Source organism: Heterodontus francisci, chromosome 35, assembly GCF_036365525.1.
Source record: "Heterodontus francisci isolate sHetFra1 chromosome 35, sHetFra1.hap1, whole genome shotgun sequence".
Lineage (NCBI taxonomy): Eukaryota > Metazoa > Chordata > Chondrichthyes > Heterodontiformes > Heterodontidae > Heterodontus > Heterodontus francisci.
The window spans coordinates 26410377-26426185 of NC_090405.1; the positions used below are offsets into that span (position 1 = coordinate 26410377).

The following is a 15809-nucleotide window of genomic DNA, read 5'->3' on the forward strand; positions in this document are numbered from 1 at the left end:
TACTCACATCCAAGAATGAATAAAAAACAAATCACTCTCCACAGATTCCCCACAATCTGGGCTTGGACATTCGCTTCAGGAGCACAGAGCTTTATATAACTGCAACATGAATTCCAAACTTCATATTCCGTTCGCTTTTCACATTATTTTCTCCCAGTCCACTAGCTTTTAGTAATTCTGTATTCGGGTCTCGGCTCCTCCACAGTTTCTAACATCTCACCTCTTACAAAAAAACACTCTGATCTATCTTTCTTCAGTATTACATGACCCCACATTTTAAACTCCATCTGTCAAAGCATTGCTCACTCACTTAATCTATCAAGAAGATTTGAAAATAAATTTCTTGCCAAAGGATAATATTCTGCTTCTGCTCCCTCACCGTTTGCTTTTCCCATTAGTCTTTCACTTGGTGTAAATCCAGAGAATATAAAGATGGAAGGAAGGGAGGGAGGGAAAATCTTGCTCCGTTTTGTGATCCCAATTTGATCTTCATTCCAGTCCAATTTGTGTGAAGAATCCCAATTGTCTGTCTCAGTTTTAATAATATATAAACAATTCTGGAAACACCGTCTGGAAATTGACAAGAACAGGTTTCCAGTCTGACTTTATGCAAAAAGTCCCCCATGAGAAATAAAGGAACTATCCAGCTCACAAACTAACAACAAGGATGGGATTTGAACCCACTCATGAAGAACACAATGCATTAGCAGTCCATCACCTTAACCTTGCAGCCACCTTGTCAGATGCACAATCATGGCTGTCACCTTCAGCACAGCTCCTGGCTGTGCAGCCAGCTGCAGTGACCTCATGGTTCAGGCGTCTGAGTGATGTGAATCATGATGTGATCAAATGATTGCATGTTCCACTCTTTCCGTGGTGGGTTTTCACACTGAGTGGAAACGTGTTGGACATGGTCTGGAAATGTTTCACACCGCTCCATTCCCTGTTTCATTTACTTACAGAAGGTATATTTCCATCATTACACAACCCATAAGATGAACTTTTTTCAAAAGACTTCAGTGTATTTAACTCTGTGTCCAACACTGTGAGGCAGCTTTCTGTGTTTATAAAGAGTGCAATTTAATGACTGGTCTCTTGGATCTTGGATCAAACAGGGTGACAGATAGAGGTCTGTGTGCAGAGGGTTTGGAGGTGAGCTCTGATTCCTAACCCTTTCTGGATTGTGAGGAATAAAGAATGAATGAGAGAGAGAGAATGTGGGAGAAGGGATGATGGAAGAATTTGTTTGTGAACCTGATTAAAAGTGGCTCAAACGCAAGATAATATTAAGATATCAAGGGCAGAACATTAACATAATCTGAGTTCCGCGATCTGGTCGGGTCCCATTCCCCTGAAGTGAGGAATGAACGGGTGGGAAATTCCACCTGGAGTTATATTTGTCTCCAATGAAGATGAGTTCACAGTGAGGATGGAATAGCTCAGTTGGGAGAACACTAGATTGAAGAACCAGGATACAATCCCTGGTTTCATCAGTTTTAATTTGGTGTCTCCATCAGTTTAAGTAGAGAGAATCAGAGGGGAGATTTTCCACTCTTGACCCCATGGGCTGAATTTTAAACTAACGGTGCGGCTCTCGGCAGAGGCACCGGAAGCGGGTGTCGTCACCACACGAGTGAAATGTGGCCGACCGACTCCGATCACGGAGCAGCCGACCAATTAATGAAGGGGAGGCGTGGGGCCCATGTAAACAAGGACCAGAGGCAGGGAACAAGGCACCGATGGCACCGACATCTGACACAACGGCAGGTGCTGACACCATATTTAAAGGGCTGCCAACCCTGCATTCACTGCTGCCTGGTTTAAAAGAGTGGCTTCCTGAGAGCCCTCTGATGCCCCAGGACCCGTTCTGCTGCCTCTGCTGCCCCAGGATCCGTTCTGCTGTCTCTGCTGCCCCAGGACCCGTTCTGCTGTCACTGCTGCCCCAGAACTCGTTCTGCTGCCTCTGCTGTCCCAGGACACGTTCTGCTGCCTCTGATGCCCCAGGACCCGTTCTGCTGCCTCTGCTGCCTGCTGAGTAAGGAGCTGAATGCGAGCCTGCAGTGACCATGGTCCCACGGTTTAGCGATGCCTCCCTGCAGGTTCTCCTCCAGGTGGCAAGAGAAAGGTGGAAGATCCTCTTCCCCAGGGATGGGAGGTGGAGACCTGTCCACCTGACCAAGCAAAGCTGGCTGAAGATAGTCGGTGAGGTCAGCAGACGTGGGGTCACCCCCAGAACATGGATCCAGTACAGGAAGTGGGTCAATGACCGGATCCAGGCTGCTCAGGCGAAAACTCAAAACACTTTGGACCCTTTGGACATTGCATGTGGCAGAGTGAGAGGGAGTGTTTGGTGGAAAGGGAGTGACCACCCAGTCATGTGTATTGGGGAAGGGCAGCAGGACATGCTGCCTGAGGCTTGGCTGCATCTCGGTGAGAGGTGCACGTCAGTCATTGTATAAACTCACACAGTCCCTCGAGAGGGGCCACATGCAGGAGGAATACGTGTGTCCCCATCATGGACTGCTGGACTATCACCATCAGAGATGTTGGGCCTGTCCCCGCTGGGAGACTAACTTTGTTCATCATTGTGTCTGCAGGAGAAGACATCCCACAATTGGAAAGAGCGTGTCAAGACCGGCGGTGGATGCCTTATCTCCATGTCCTCATCCCGATGGAGGAGGAGGCCATGGAACAGGCAGGGCAGCAAAGCAGCTGCTCCATAGCTGATGGAGAGACAGGGACACCTACCCAAGAGAGTGAGTGAACATCTCCTGGGGCACAAGGGAGCATCTGCTGCAAAGGAGCCACACTGCTCATCTGTTCACCACTGCATCAATGGAGCTGCACGTTAGGGGTGGTTGGAATGTCATGATGGGAAGACCCTAACCCTTCAATGTCCCTGTTTTCTCATGAAGGCCCGGATGAACGACAAAAGCAAAGAGCTGGAGAGACTGGGGGACAGCCGGACATGTCTGAGGAGGAGGAGGGAGCCTCAGAGGGTGCACCATCACCTCATTCCCCTGCACCCTTCACCAGCACAGAAACTCTCACGTTGGTGGGTATCCGTTCGCGGTTAGATTCTGGCAAACAAACTGGTGAGCACATCACAGACAGGCCCAGGCAGCTGGCGGAGGCTGTGACAGCCGAGGCCACTGGGAGTTGGTGGTTTGTGGGAGGCCAGGCCCAATCTGTGCCCCAGGCTGATGACGTGCCTCTTGTGTCACCAGCAACACGGGAAATGCTGCAGCTGCAGTGAGAGGTCAGGCAACATCTGGCAGAGTTGCCAGAGGCTAAGTGTACCCAAGCACGGACGATGGAGGAGTCCATCCAGGCCTTGGGTGCTGCACTGTCTCTGATGGGGGTGTGTCTAGCTTCCTCCATTGAGAGATTGGTGACTCTCATGGAGAACCAGATCCAGCCGATCAATCAGTGGCTGCCGGAGATGTGCACAGACCTGCACTCCATCACTTTGTCCATGAGCTCCATCCAGTGGTGACAAGGTGAGAGGGGGGACGAGGCACCTGAACTCTCCACTTGGTCCACGTCCCTCTCAGGTCAGCAGGGAGGTACAAGTGTGTCTTATAAGGGGGAGGAGCAGCTGGCTGCTACATCTGGGGGCCCCTCTCAGGGTGCTCCTGGTGTGGACGGTAATTCCAAAGTCCCTCTGCCAGAGACACCAGTGATGCCAGCACCTCCATCATCCTCGATGACAGAGGGGGTCCCTGTACCTGTGCAGGAGGCCCTCAGTGTGCCAGGGCCCTCCAGGCCTCAGGCAGCAGAGGACGGCCGCCAATGTCATCCCAAGCCATGGAGCAGCAAGGTCAGCAGCCTGTCTCCACCTCAGCTGACAGAGCAGGGGGAGTAGCAGGTAGGAACACCCGGAAGAGATTTAAGAAGAGCACCTAGATTCACTGAGGGGTTCACGGGTGAATGTACATTCCAGATGGATAGGGTTGTGTTTGGTGTCACACAGAATAAAGAAATGATGTTCTCTCACTATGTCTCCTTCCTATTGTTGATGCCCTTTGGGACTTCATTTCAACCCTTCCTCCCAAGGGGCTGGAAGTGAGGGACCAAGCCCTGAGTTCACAAAGCTTCGGCCTTGTCACTGTGCGATGTGTACCTGGGCGCTGTAGTGTAGAAGGAAGGAGGTGACAACAGGGCTGTTTAAAGCTAAGACTTTATTGCTGTGGTTCCAGAAGGTGGTAAGGCTCAAAGGAAACGTGAATGTATAAGGGTGTCTCGTGTCTCCCTTGTGTGTATCTCATGGAGGCTTTCCTGCTGTGCCTGAGGTCCTTCATCTGGCACTGCTTGGGCAGCATCCTCATCATCAGAGGAGACATCACACTCCATGATATCCACACGAGTCAACACCTCACCCCTCTGTCATGCCAGATTGTGCAGAGCACAGCAAGCCACCATGATACGGGAGACCCTCGCTGGGACATACTGAAGGGCTCCACAGGAACAATCTAAGTGCCTGAATCTCATCTTCAGGAGACCAATGGCCTCTTTGATGGTCGCTCGGGTTGACCCGCAGCAGGTGTTGTACCTCTCCTCTGAATCGTTGTGTGGGTTCCTCACAGGCGTCAGTACTCATGTTCTCACTGGGTTGCCCTTGTCTCCAAGGATCCATCTCAGAAAGCGCATGGGGCCACGGAAAGGTTCTGGCACCTGGGAGTGCCTTGGTATGCAGGCGTTGTGGCTGCTTCCCGGGATTTGTGCACACACCTGTAGGATCCATTTGTGATGGTCACAGACCAGTTACACACTGAGCAAGTGGAAGCCCTTCCTGTTGAAGGCTGCTGGCTGGTCTGCAGGAGCCTTGATGGTCACATGGGTGCAGTCGATGACACCCTACACCTGGGGGAATCCAGCGATGGCCCCGAATCCTATAGCCCTCTCAGCGTGGCTGTTTGGATCGATGTGCACATAGTCACCGGCCCTCCTGAACAGGACATTGGTGACCTCCTTGATGCACTGATTCACCACAGACTGTGAGATTCCACACATATCTCCAGTGGATCCCCGCAATGATCTGCTGGTGGAGAAGTTCAGTGGCACGGTGACCTTCAGTGACACTGGCATCAGGTGCCCACCAAGTCCCATGGGGCACAGCTGCATCATGGCAGAGAGATCAGTGACAACCTCCGTGGAGAGGCGCAGTCTGTGGAGACACTGTCACTCGGACATCTGCAGGTAGTTGAACCTCGGCTGACGTGTTCCTCTGCCTCCTTCTCCTGCCTCCTGTTCGAGGCTGGCCCTCCTGTGGGCCCCCAAGCTGCTGTGGTGTCCCTGCTGGTGCCTGCGCCTCCCTCCCTCCCTCTCTACTCCTCCTCCTCTTCAATGGGAGCCTCGAATCCAGGGTGAATGAGGCCCATGACAGGTTGCCCCTCCCTGAGTGCAAGGCCTTCACAGTAAACAACACCCAGCCACATTTACCTCATTTGTCACCCTCAATGAGGTGGCACTGCCCCAATAACACCCTGGTGTGGCTCACCCTGCAGAGCTGGCACATTGGCCCCCACTCCTGATAGTGTTTCCCGATGCCTTTTCCCCCTCCACCCTTGCTGCCAAGTTACGCTGCCTCACCCGACAGCTTCCCAGTGAAGCCAACACTCAGCTCCCACCTCCCAGTCACCTCCTTTAACCAGGCGAGGCTCTGAAGCCCCGTGGTTCCCGTGTGCTATTAGTTCAATTGGATCCAGTGAATAAAATTGCTGACAATTGGACTCATAAATACTTTAAATGCCTTCTTGCCGTGTGGATGTGCGAAGTCTGCCCTCCATGTCAGCCGCCGACAGAAATATCCGGTCCGACGTCTTCCATCCATATTTTATTCACCCCCCCTCCCCCTCCCCAGCCTCCATTCCCATCTCCAACGGTCCCTTAAAATTCTGGCCCATGTCTCGAAGACTAAAGGGAGTGAAACTACAGCTGCTCCTTAGACTGAACAGGGAGAGCTGCTCTCTCTCTGTTGAAAGTGAATGAATCTGCTCTTTACCTTGTCTTACTGGAACGTTCACTGTCTGGAAATGTCTGTTTGAAAATGTTTTCCTGTTATATTAATGGAGCAGAGGAGCAGAAGTGAGGTACTGTTCAACAGAGAGGTTTGGAAGTGGGTGAAGGGGTGGAGTGACGGTGGGAGTGAGAGGCGCAGTGAGTTGGCCATTCTCAATAGAGTGTCAGAAATGAAGGTCAGAGGAACAGACCAGGCAGGAAACACAGAAAGAGCGAGGAGAAGCTGGTGTGAAAAACAGAGATTAAACAACAGGCTTGTTCAGTCAGTTCCGAAGAAGGGTCACTGACCCGAAACGTTAACTCTGCTTCTCTTTCCACAGATGCTGCCAGACCTGCTGAGTGAATCCAGCATTTCTTGTTTTTGTTTCAGTTGGTTTGGGTCCGGTGTTTAGAATACCCGGAATCTGGGTTCACTTCACTTCCAACTCAGCAATTGTACCAACATTATGTTCATAAAACCATAGAATGATACACAAAGAAGGAGACCATTTGGTCCATTGTGTCAATGCTGTCTCTTTGGTTGTGTTATCCAATTAGTTCTGATGCTCAGCTTTTTCCTGTAATCTGTACATTTTCCTTCCAGTATTTATCCCTATTGCTTTTCAAAGTTACTACTGAATCTGCTTTCAAGTCCTGATCAGACAGTGCATTCCAAATCACAACACATCACCGGATAAAAAATCATTCCTCATTTCGCCTCTGGTTCTTTTCTCAATCACCTGATAAATACATCCTCTGGTTACTGACCCTTTTGCCACTGGAAACAATTTCTCCTTATTTAACTTATTGAAAACCTTCTTGATGATGTCACATACTAGACTGCCAGTAAAACTGAAGCCCATGTAATAAAAGGGACAATGACAGCATGGATATGAAATTAGCAGACTGATAGGAACATAGGAGCAGGAGTAGGCCATTCAGCCCGTCGAGCCAACCCCGCCATTCAATATGATGATGACTGATCATCCACTTCAATGCCTTTTTCCCACACTATCTCCATATCCCCTATGTCATTTGCATTTAGAAATCTGTCAATCTCTGCTTTAAACATACTCAATGACTGAGCTTCCACAGCCCTCTGGGGTAGAGAATTCCAAAGATTCACAACCCTCTGAGTAAAGAAATTTCTCCTCGTCTCTGTCCTAAGTGGCTTTCCCCTTATGTTGAAATTGTGTCCCCTGGTTCTAGATTCCTCAACCGGAGGAAATAGCTTCATCTACCTGTCTATCCCTTTAAATATATGGTAAGTTTCAATGAGATCACCTCTCATTCTTCGAAACTCTAGAGAATACAGTCCCAGTTTCCCCAAAATCTCTTCATAGGACAGTCCCGCCACCCCGGGAACAAGTCTGGTGAACCTTCGTTGTACTCCCTCTATGGCAATGATATCCTTCCTAAGGTAAGGGGACCAAAACTGCACACAGTATTCCAAAGTGCAGTCCAACCAAGGTTATATACAATTGAAGCAAGACTTCACTACTCCTGTACTCAAATCCTCTTGTGATAGAGTCTAACATGTCATTCGCCTTCCTAATTGCTTGCTGCACCTGCATGTTAGCTTTCAGTCACTTACTGACAAGGACACCCAGGCCCCTTTGTCCATCTACACTTTCTAATCTCTTACCATTTAAGAAATGATCTGCACATCTGTTTCTCCTACCAAAGTGGACAACCTCACATCTTTGCACATTATATTCCATGTGCCACTTTCTTGTCCACTCACTAAGTCTGTCCAAATCCCCTTGAAGCCGCTTTGCATCTTCCTCACAACACACATTCCCACCTAGTTTTGTGTCATCTGCACAACACACATTCCCACCTAGTTTTGTGTCATCTGCGAACTTGGAAATAGTACATTTGGTCCCCACATCCGAATCATTGATATATATTGTGAACAGCTGGGTCACAGTGTGGTGGTGAACAGTTGTATTTCTGTCTGGAGGAAGGTTTACAGTGGGTTCCCCATGGTTCCTCATAACTTCAGTTATGTGCAGAGACTGGAAAAGCTGGGGTTGTTCTCCTTGGAGCAGAGCAAGTTCAGAACAACTTTGACAGAGTTAGAATCAAGGAATCAAATGGTTACAGTACAGAAGGAGACCATTCAGTCCATCATGTCCATGACAGCTCTTTGCAAGAGCAAATCAGCTAATTCCACTCCTCTGCCCTTTCATTGTAACCCTGCAAATTTTCTCTATTCAGGTGTTTATCCAATTCCCTTTTGAAAGCCACGATTGAATCTGCCTCCAGCACACTCTCAGGCAGTGTATTCCAGATCCAAACCACTCGCTCTGTCCCACACCCCTGGTACCCTTGCAGAAAATCTCTTCTGTTCATTTCATCCCTCATAAATAATTGAAATGAAATGTTTATTAGGAAATGCACAACAGAAAAAGGAGAGAGAAATAAATGCTGAGCAAAATAGAAGTCAATGTTTGGAAGGTAAAAAGAGCAAAAGATGTAACTTTTATTCTGGATGAGTGAGAGGAATATATCACACTTTGGGGATTTTGTAAGAGGATTTATTGATAAACCTGGGATTTGAGAGGAAGCTGGTTCATGGTTTACAGAACAAATTCAGCCCCTGGGATGGAGCCAACAGCTGCACTGTCCAATAACAGACAGGACGGGGACACTGTCTCAGGCCTAGTGAGCTCAGTCGATGAAAGCATGAAACTCTGAATCTCAAGTTTTTGAGTTTGAGCCCCACGGTGGGTGTTTTTTATTTCCTTTTTAGGCTGATTTTACAGGCATTCTCCAGCTCTGAATTCCTCGGCAGAGAGTTCAAGGAGTGTTTGAAATGAGATTCAACAGCAGTATGAGAAAGTCTCTCCTTGATTCAGGACTCTTACCTCTCTGCAGCAACTCGCTGCTGAAGATTGAACTTTATCTCATTTCATTCTCAGCTGAGGGTCAGTGTGGATCACTGGGACTTCTGGCTGTCTCCCACTTCACAATCCATCAGTGCTGAGAAAGCAATGGGGAATATTACTCACATGTTACAATGTTTTATAAATACTTGAATGTATTTCACACTGTGTCTAACAGTGTGAATCTCCCCTGGTATATCAGCTCACCAATACTTCAACAGAACATTCACATAATGTGAGCTCTGAGATCTGTTCAGATCCCATTCCCAAGACCTGGAAAGTGGGATTGGGCTGGATCGCTCTTTTTCAGCTGGCACAGACACGATTGCTAAATGGTCTCATTCTGTGCCATAAATTTTCTCCATTTTCTATGTTCTATGAAGTGAGGTGTGATTGGGAGGGGCAATTCCACCAGGGTTATATTTTCTACCAAAACAATGACACAAGGGATACTTCACTTTTTTATTCATTCATTCATGCGATGTGGGCGTTGCTGGCCAGGCCAGCATTTACTGCCCATCCTTAATTGCCCTTGAGAAGGTGGTGGGGTGGGCTGCCTTCTTGAACCACCCTTGAGTGAGTGTGGCATCAAGGATCCCTAGCAAAATTGAAGTCACTGGGAATCAGGGGGAAAACTCTCCACTTGCTGGAGTCGTACCTCGCACAAAACAAGATGGTTGTGGTTCGTGGAGGCCAATCATCTCAGCCCAGGACATTGCCTCAGGGGTTTCTCAGGGTAGTGTCCTAGACCCAAACATCCCAGCTGTTTCATTGACGACTTTCTCTTCAACATAAGTCAGAAGTGGGAATGTTAGATGATGACTCACAACTCTTCAGATACTGAAGCAGTCTGTGCCTGCAAGCAGCAAGACCTGAACAACATTCAGGCTTGAGCTGATAAGTAACAAGCAACCTTCTGGCCACACAAGTACCAAGCAGTGAACATCTCCAATGAGAGAGAAAAAAAATCTACCTTTTGATATTCAGAAGCATTATCATTGTTAAATCCCCCACCATCAATATCTTGACCAGAAACGTAACTGGACCAGTCACATCTATGCTGTGGCTATAAGCGCAGGTCAGAGATTACGAATTCTGCAGCAAGTATCTCACCTCCTGACACCCCAAATCCTGTCCACCATCTACAAGGCACAAGTCAGGAGTGTGATGGAATACATCCCACTCAACAACACTCAAGAAGGTCAACACCATCCAGGACAAAGCAGCGCACTTGATCGGCACCTAACCCGCCACCTTAAACATTCAATCCCTCCACAACCAGTAAACAGTGGCTGCAGTGTGTACCATCTCCATATGCACTGCAGCAACTCGCCAAGTATCCTTCAACAGCACCTTCCAAACTCGTGACCACTACCACCTCGAAGGACAAGGGCAGCAGATGCATGGGAACTCACTACCTGCAGGTTCCCCTCCAAGTCACTCACCATCCTGACTTGGAACGATATCGCCATTTATTCACTGTTGTTGGGTCACAATCCTGGAACTCCCTCCCCAACGGCAGTGTGGGTGTTCCTGCACCATATGGACTGCATCAGTTCAAGAAGGCAGCTCTCCACCACCTTCTCAACGGCAATAGGAATGGGTAATAAATGCTCGCCTTATCAGCGATACTCACACCCAAGAATGAATAAAAACCAAATCACTCTCCACAGATTCCCCACAATCTGGGCTTGGACATTTACTTCAGGAGCACAGAGCTTTATATCACTGCAACATGAGTTCCAATCTTCATATTCTGTTCACTTTTCACATTATTTTCTACCAGTCCACGAGCTTTTATTAATTCAGTATTCGGGTCTCTGCTCCTCAACCGTTTCTAACATCTCACCTCTTACAAAAAAACACTCTGATCTATCGTCGGTAGTCGATGACCCCTCATTTTAAACTCCATCTGCCAAAGCATTGTTCACTCACTTAATCTATCAAGAAGATTTGAAAATAAATTTCTTGCCAAAGGATAATTTTCTGCATCTGCTCCCTCGCCATTTGCTTTTCCCATTTGTCTTTCACTTGGTGCAAATCCAGAGAAAGTAATGATGGAAGGAAGGAGGGGAGGAAAAATCCTGCTCCGTTTCGTGATCCCTATTTGATCTTCATTCCAGTGCAGTTTGGGTGAAGAATTCCAATTGTCTGTCTCAATTTTAATAAAGTATAACAAATTCTGGAATCACTGTCTGGACATTGACAAGAACAGGTTTCGAGGCTGACTTTACACATAAGCTCACCCAACATAAATAATACACGAAACAGCTCATAAACTAGCGACAAGGATGGGATTCGAACCCACGTGTGCAAAGCACAATGGATTAGCAGTCCATCGCCTTAACCTCTCGGCCACCTTGTCAGTTGCAAAGACATAGCTGTCACCTTCAGCACAGCTTCTGGCTGTGCAGCCAGCTGTGGAATGATGGAAATATATCTTCTGCAAGTAAATGAAGTTGGGAATGGAGCAGTGTGAAACATTTCCAGACCATGTCCAACACGTTTCTACTCAGTGTGAAAACCCACCACGGAAAGACTGGAACATACAATCATTTCATCACATCATGATTAACATCACTCAGACACCTGAACCATTAGGTCACTGATGAAGTCATGATGACCGAATTTCTCATGAAATGAAAACTGAACTAACTGACTGGAAGAATTGCTTTAACCCCACATGATCAGCGAGGCACAGCATCAGGCCGACTTGTCGGGTGGTGTAAACAGATATCACTGCTTCTGATCTTCACCAGAACAGAGAGTGAGATGTAACATTGATCATCAAACAGACTGTGAGAGAATACAACAGAATAAAACACATGGAGAGACACTGTGGAATAACAAATAGATTTGATTGGAATGTTGAAATTTTGATTGGAATGGATAAAACACCAGAAACAGCAGATTAAATTGGGATACTCATCATTATGTTGATCTGGGACAGAAAAGAGAAACTGATGGAAAGAAGAGAAGAAGGAAGAAAAGAAAGGTTGGAACTGTTCAATCTTTTCAGTTTTTTCACTCGCCCATCAAAGCTGATAAAAAAAAGTTGCAAATAACAGAGAATTTCACCAAAAAGGGAGATTAAATGTTGCTGAAACCTTGGATCGAAGGATGCCCCAAAAGATCACTATTTAACTGTCTCCTCACTGGGGGATTTCAATCAGTGAGCAATATTATTCTCTACTTTTTTTGTTAATTGGTCCCAGAACTGTCACTTGGAATTAATATCTGTGTTCCGACTCCTGAATAATAAAATTGTGAGTTTCTCGATATTTTCTGGACACAGTTCCTGCTGAAAGAACTAAGAACTCTTTTCTAATTTGCACAATACTCTATACACACTCATCAAGCCTGCTAAGCTAGCATCCTTGGTGCTGCTCTCTCTTCTCCCAAACTTCATCTCATGTGACTGTTCCATCATCACTCTGACAGTGGGAGGGGTTGATCCCACTATCTTCAGCATTAACCCTTTACATCCTTATACCACACTGTCTGTCCAAAAAAAATGGGTGGAGGGAACTTCCTTCATTTATCAGAACACCAACAGCAGCACAGTGGCGCAATGGTTAGCACCGCAGCCTCACAGCTCCAGCGACCAGGATTCAGTTCTGGGTACTGCCTGTGTGGAGTTTGCAAGTTCTCCCCATGTCTGTGTGGGTTTCCGCCGGGTGCTCTGGTTTCCTCCCACCTCCAAAAGACTTGCAGGTTGATAGGTAAATTGGCCATTGTAAATTGTCCCTAGTGTAGGTACGTGGTAGGAGAATGGTGGGGATGTGGTAGAGAATATGGGATTAATGTAGGATTAGTATAAATGGGTGGTTGCTGGTTGGCACAGACTCGGTGGGCCGAAGGGGCTATATCTCTAAATAAGAAAAGTAAAATAAAAGCTACCAGTCGTAAATCAACTCAAACCCATTAGAGAGATAGAGGGAGACTGTCAGAGAACTTCCTGCATCCAGTCCTGACCCTGTCACACTCAGCAGCTTCTCACCCAGACCCCACTCTCATCAACACTGAACATTGTTACCGAGACCCTTCAAATACTGTTTATAAAAGGGAGAAAAATTCAAACTTTATCACAGCTAGATTGAATAGAACAAAGTTTAATATCTTCTCGTCGTCACTCGGTAACCACATGAGACAGTCCTTAAATCAGTAGCATAAATTATCAGCTGGAAGAATGTTTGTCATTGGGTTGAATCATTTCTGTGTGAGGAATGTTCCAGCATCATCAACCAGGGGAACGTGTTGACTGAGCTGTCTTCATCTCTTCTGAGCAGTCAGACAGTTCACCCTTCATTCTGCTCTGATTCACTTTCCCAAAGCGGATCTACAGATTCTCAAATCCGGAGACTGGGTTTTCTTATTTTGTTTCTTTTGATTTTTCTTGCTCCTGAATGATAATATATTCCAACCTCGGATCAACCTTGCCCTGTCTCCCAGTCTCGGTTAAAAGCGACAAATAACGGCAACAACATTCTGAAACAAACAACATGGTCACATTCTGCTTCAGTGAGATTAATGCTGAGGCCGTTTCTGTGTCGAATGCGATTGTGAACACATTTCTCTTAAGGAAATTGTGAGTGATCAAGTATTTGCACTGAATTTCTGTGCAAGAAGGGACAGTTTCAACCAGCCATTCCCAAATCACTTCCTTCACAAAGACAAAGACTGTGCTGTCTTAACGTGTGAATCAACTTCACAAACAAATTTGAACTCGAAGTTCAGGAGAAGACAGAGATGTGAATGATTGACAGTGTAATCTTTAAATCATAATTTTCCGTTTCTTCGTTGAAGTGAGGCTCAACCCTAAGCCACTAGAGATCGCGGAAAGCTACAAACTTGGATCCAGAAATCAGAAAAGTAGTGAAACAGTTGGTGAGTACATTGTGACACTGAAGAATTTATCACCACATTGCAACATTGGCACATTCTTAGACCGTACATTATGAGACAGATTTGTGCTTATATTGGTGGATGAGGAAAGATACTAAACACACAAAATCCCAATTTGAGCTAGTGTGTAAGATTGCTCTTTCCACGGAGATAGCATCAAAGAATGCTCGTGAATTTCATCCGATGCCAGTGACAGTAACACATTTCAGAGGAACTTAAACACACTGGTAAAATGGGCTTTCACACAACAGATAAAATTTTACACAGAGACTTGTGAAGTGATACAGTTTGGGAGGAAGAATGAGACAATGTACACCAATCTTTTTTGATCAAGGTTTGAAAAGGTTGCTAAGAGCAAACAGGACACTTGGCTTTATTAATAGAGGCATAGAGTAAAAGCAAATAAGTTATGCAAAACCTTTATAAAACACTGGGGCTGAATGACCTACTCCTGTACCTCCACGGAAAGCTTCCACTCCAGGCTCGGACACCCTCTTCAGGATCACTCTCCATACATCCCGCCACTCCACACATGGATATCTCCCTCAGGATCAGATCACAGCTCCACAGTCCTGCCACATCCAGTCGTGAATGGTGGTGGATAATTAAATAACTAACAAGATGAGGAGGCTCCAAAAACATTCACATCCTCAATGATGGTGGTGCTGAGCACGTCAGTGCAAAAGATGAAGCTGAAGCATTTGCAACCATCTTCAGTCAGAAATATTAAGTGGATTTGATCTGTTCTAATTTCAGCTCCTCATGCTCGCTGGTGCCTTGGTTCTCTGGTGCTAATTTCAGAGTAAATCATGCAGCTTGACAATTGGAGCCAAAGAAAAAGACACAGGAGAGGTTGAAAGTGCCAAAACCTGGGATTGAACTAAGAACTGTTTAACTGTTAGTACAGCACGAACTCAACAAAGCTATTTCAACAACACACTAAAGCCACCATTCTGTCACTGCTTTGGAAGACAATATATACATTAAAGTGTTTGTAAAAAGTTACAGAACACAACATGTGAGTAATATTCCCCATTGTTTTCTCAGTACTGAGGGATTGTGAAGTGGGACACAGCCAGAAGTCCCTCTGTGCCACACTGACCCTGAGCTGTGAGTGAAATGAGATAAAGTTCAATCTTTAGCAGAGAGATTCTGGAGAGAGGTAAGAGTCCTGAATCAAGGAAAGACTTTCTGACACAATAAAATTAAAATACTGCAGATGCTGGAAATCTGAAATAAAAACAAAAAGTGCTGTAAATACTCAATAGCTCTGGCAGCATCTGTGGTGAGAGAAACAGAGTTAACGTTTCATCAGAACTGAGACGGGTTAGAAAAGAATTAGGTTTTAAACAAGTGACGGGGAGGGGCATGTGGGAGAGAACAAAGGGGAAGGTGTTTGATAGTGCAGAGGGAAGGAGAGATTAAATAACAAAGCTGTCCTGGGACAAAGGCAAAGAGTGTGTTAATGCTTGTGGTTGCCTGACACCAGTCATGCTCTGATGTTATTGAACACAATGTTCAATTCACAAGGCTGTAGAGTGCCGAATCAAAAGGTCAGGTGCTGCTCCTCGAGCTTGGGTTGATTTTCACTGGAACACTGGAACAGGCCAAAGACAGAAATGTTGACATGAGAGCAGGGGAGAGTGTTGAAATGGCAAGCAACCCGAAGCTCAGGATCATGCTTTCGGCCTGAGCAGAGGTGTTCCATCTAATCTGCGTTTGGTCTCCCCAGTTTAGAGGAGACCGCATTGTGAGCAGTGAATACAGTATACATAATTGAAAGAAGTACAAGTAAATCGCTGCTTCACCTGAAAGGAGTGTTTGGGGCTTTAGATAATGAGCAGAGAGGAGGGAAAAGGGCAGGTATTATATCTCCTGCGATTCCATGGGAAGGTGCCTTGGGAAGGGGACGAGGTATTGGGGGTAATGGAGGAGTGGACCAGGGTGTCGCGGAGGGAACAATCCCTTCGGAATGCTGACAGGGGAGGGGAGGATGCGTTTGGTGGTGGCATCACG

The 15809-nt window shown here is 46.5% G+C and overlaps 1 non-coding gene across 1 annotated transcript; it reads right to left on the bottom strand.

Moving 5' to 3' along the window:
• Positions 1-11171: 11171 nt before the first annotated feature.
• trnas-gcu (transfer RNA serine (anticodon GCU)) lies at positions 11172-11253 on the bottom strand. Its single transcript has one exon. It is a non-coding gene; the product is annotated as a tRNA-Ser (tRNA).
• Between the last annotated feature and the right edge of the window lie 4556 nt (positions 11254-15809).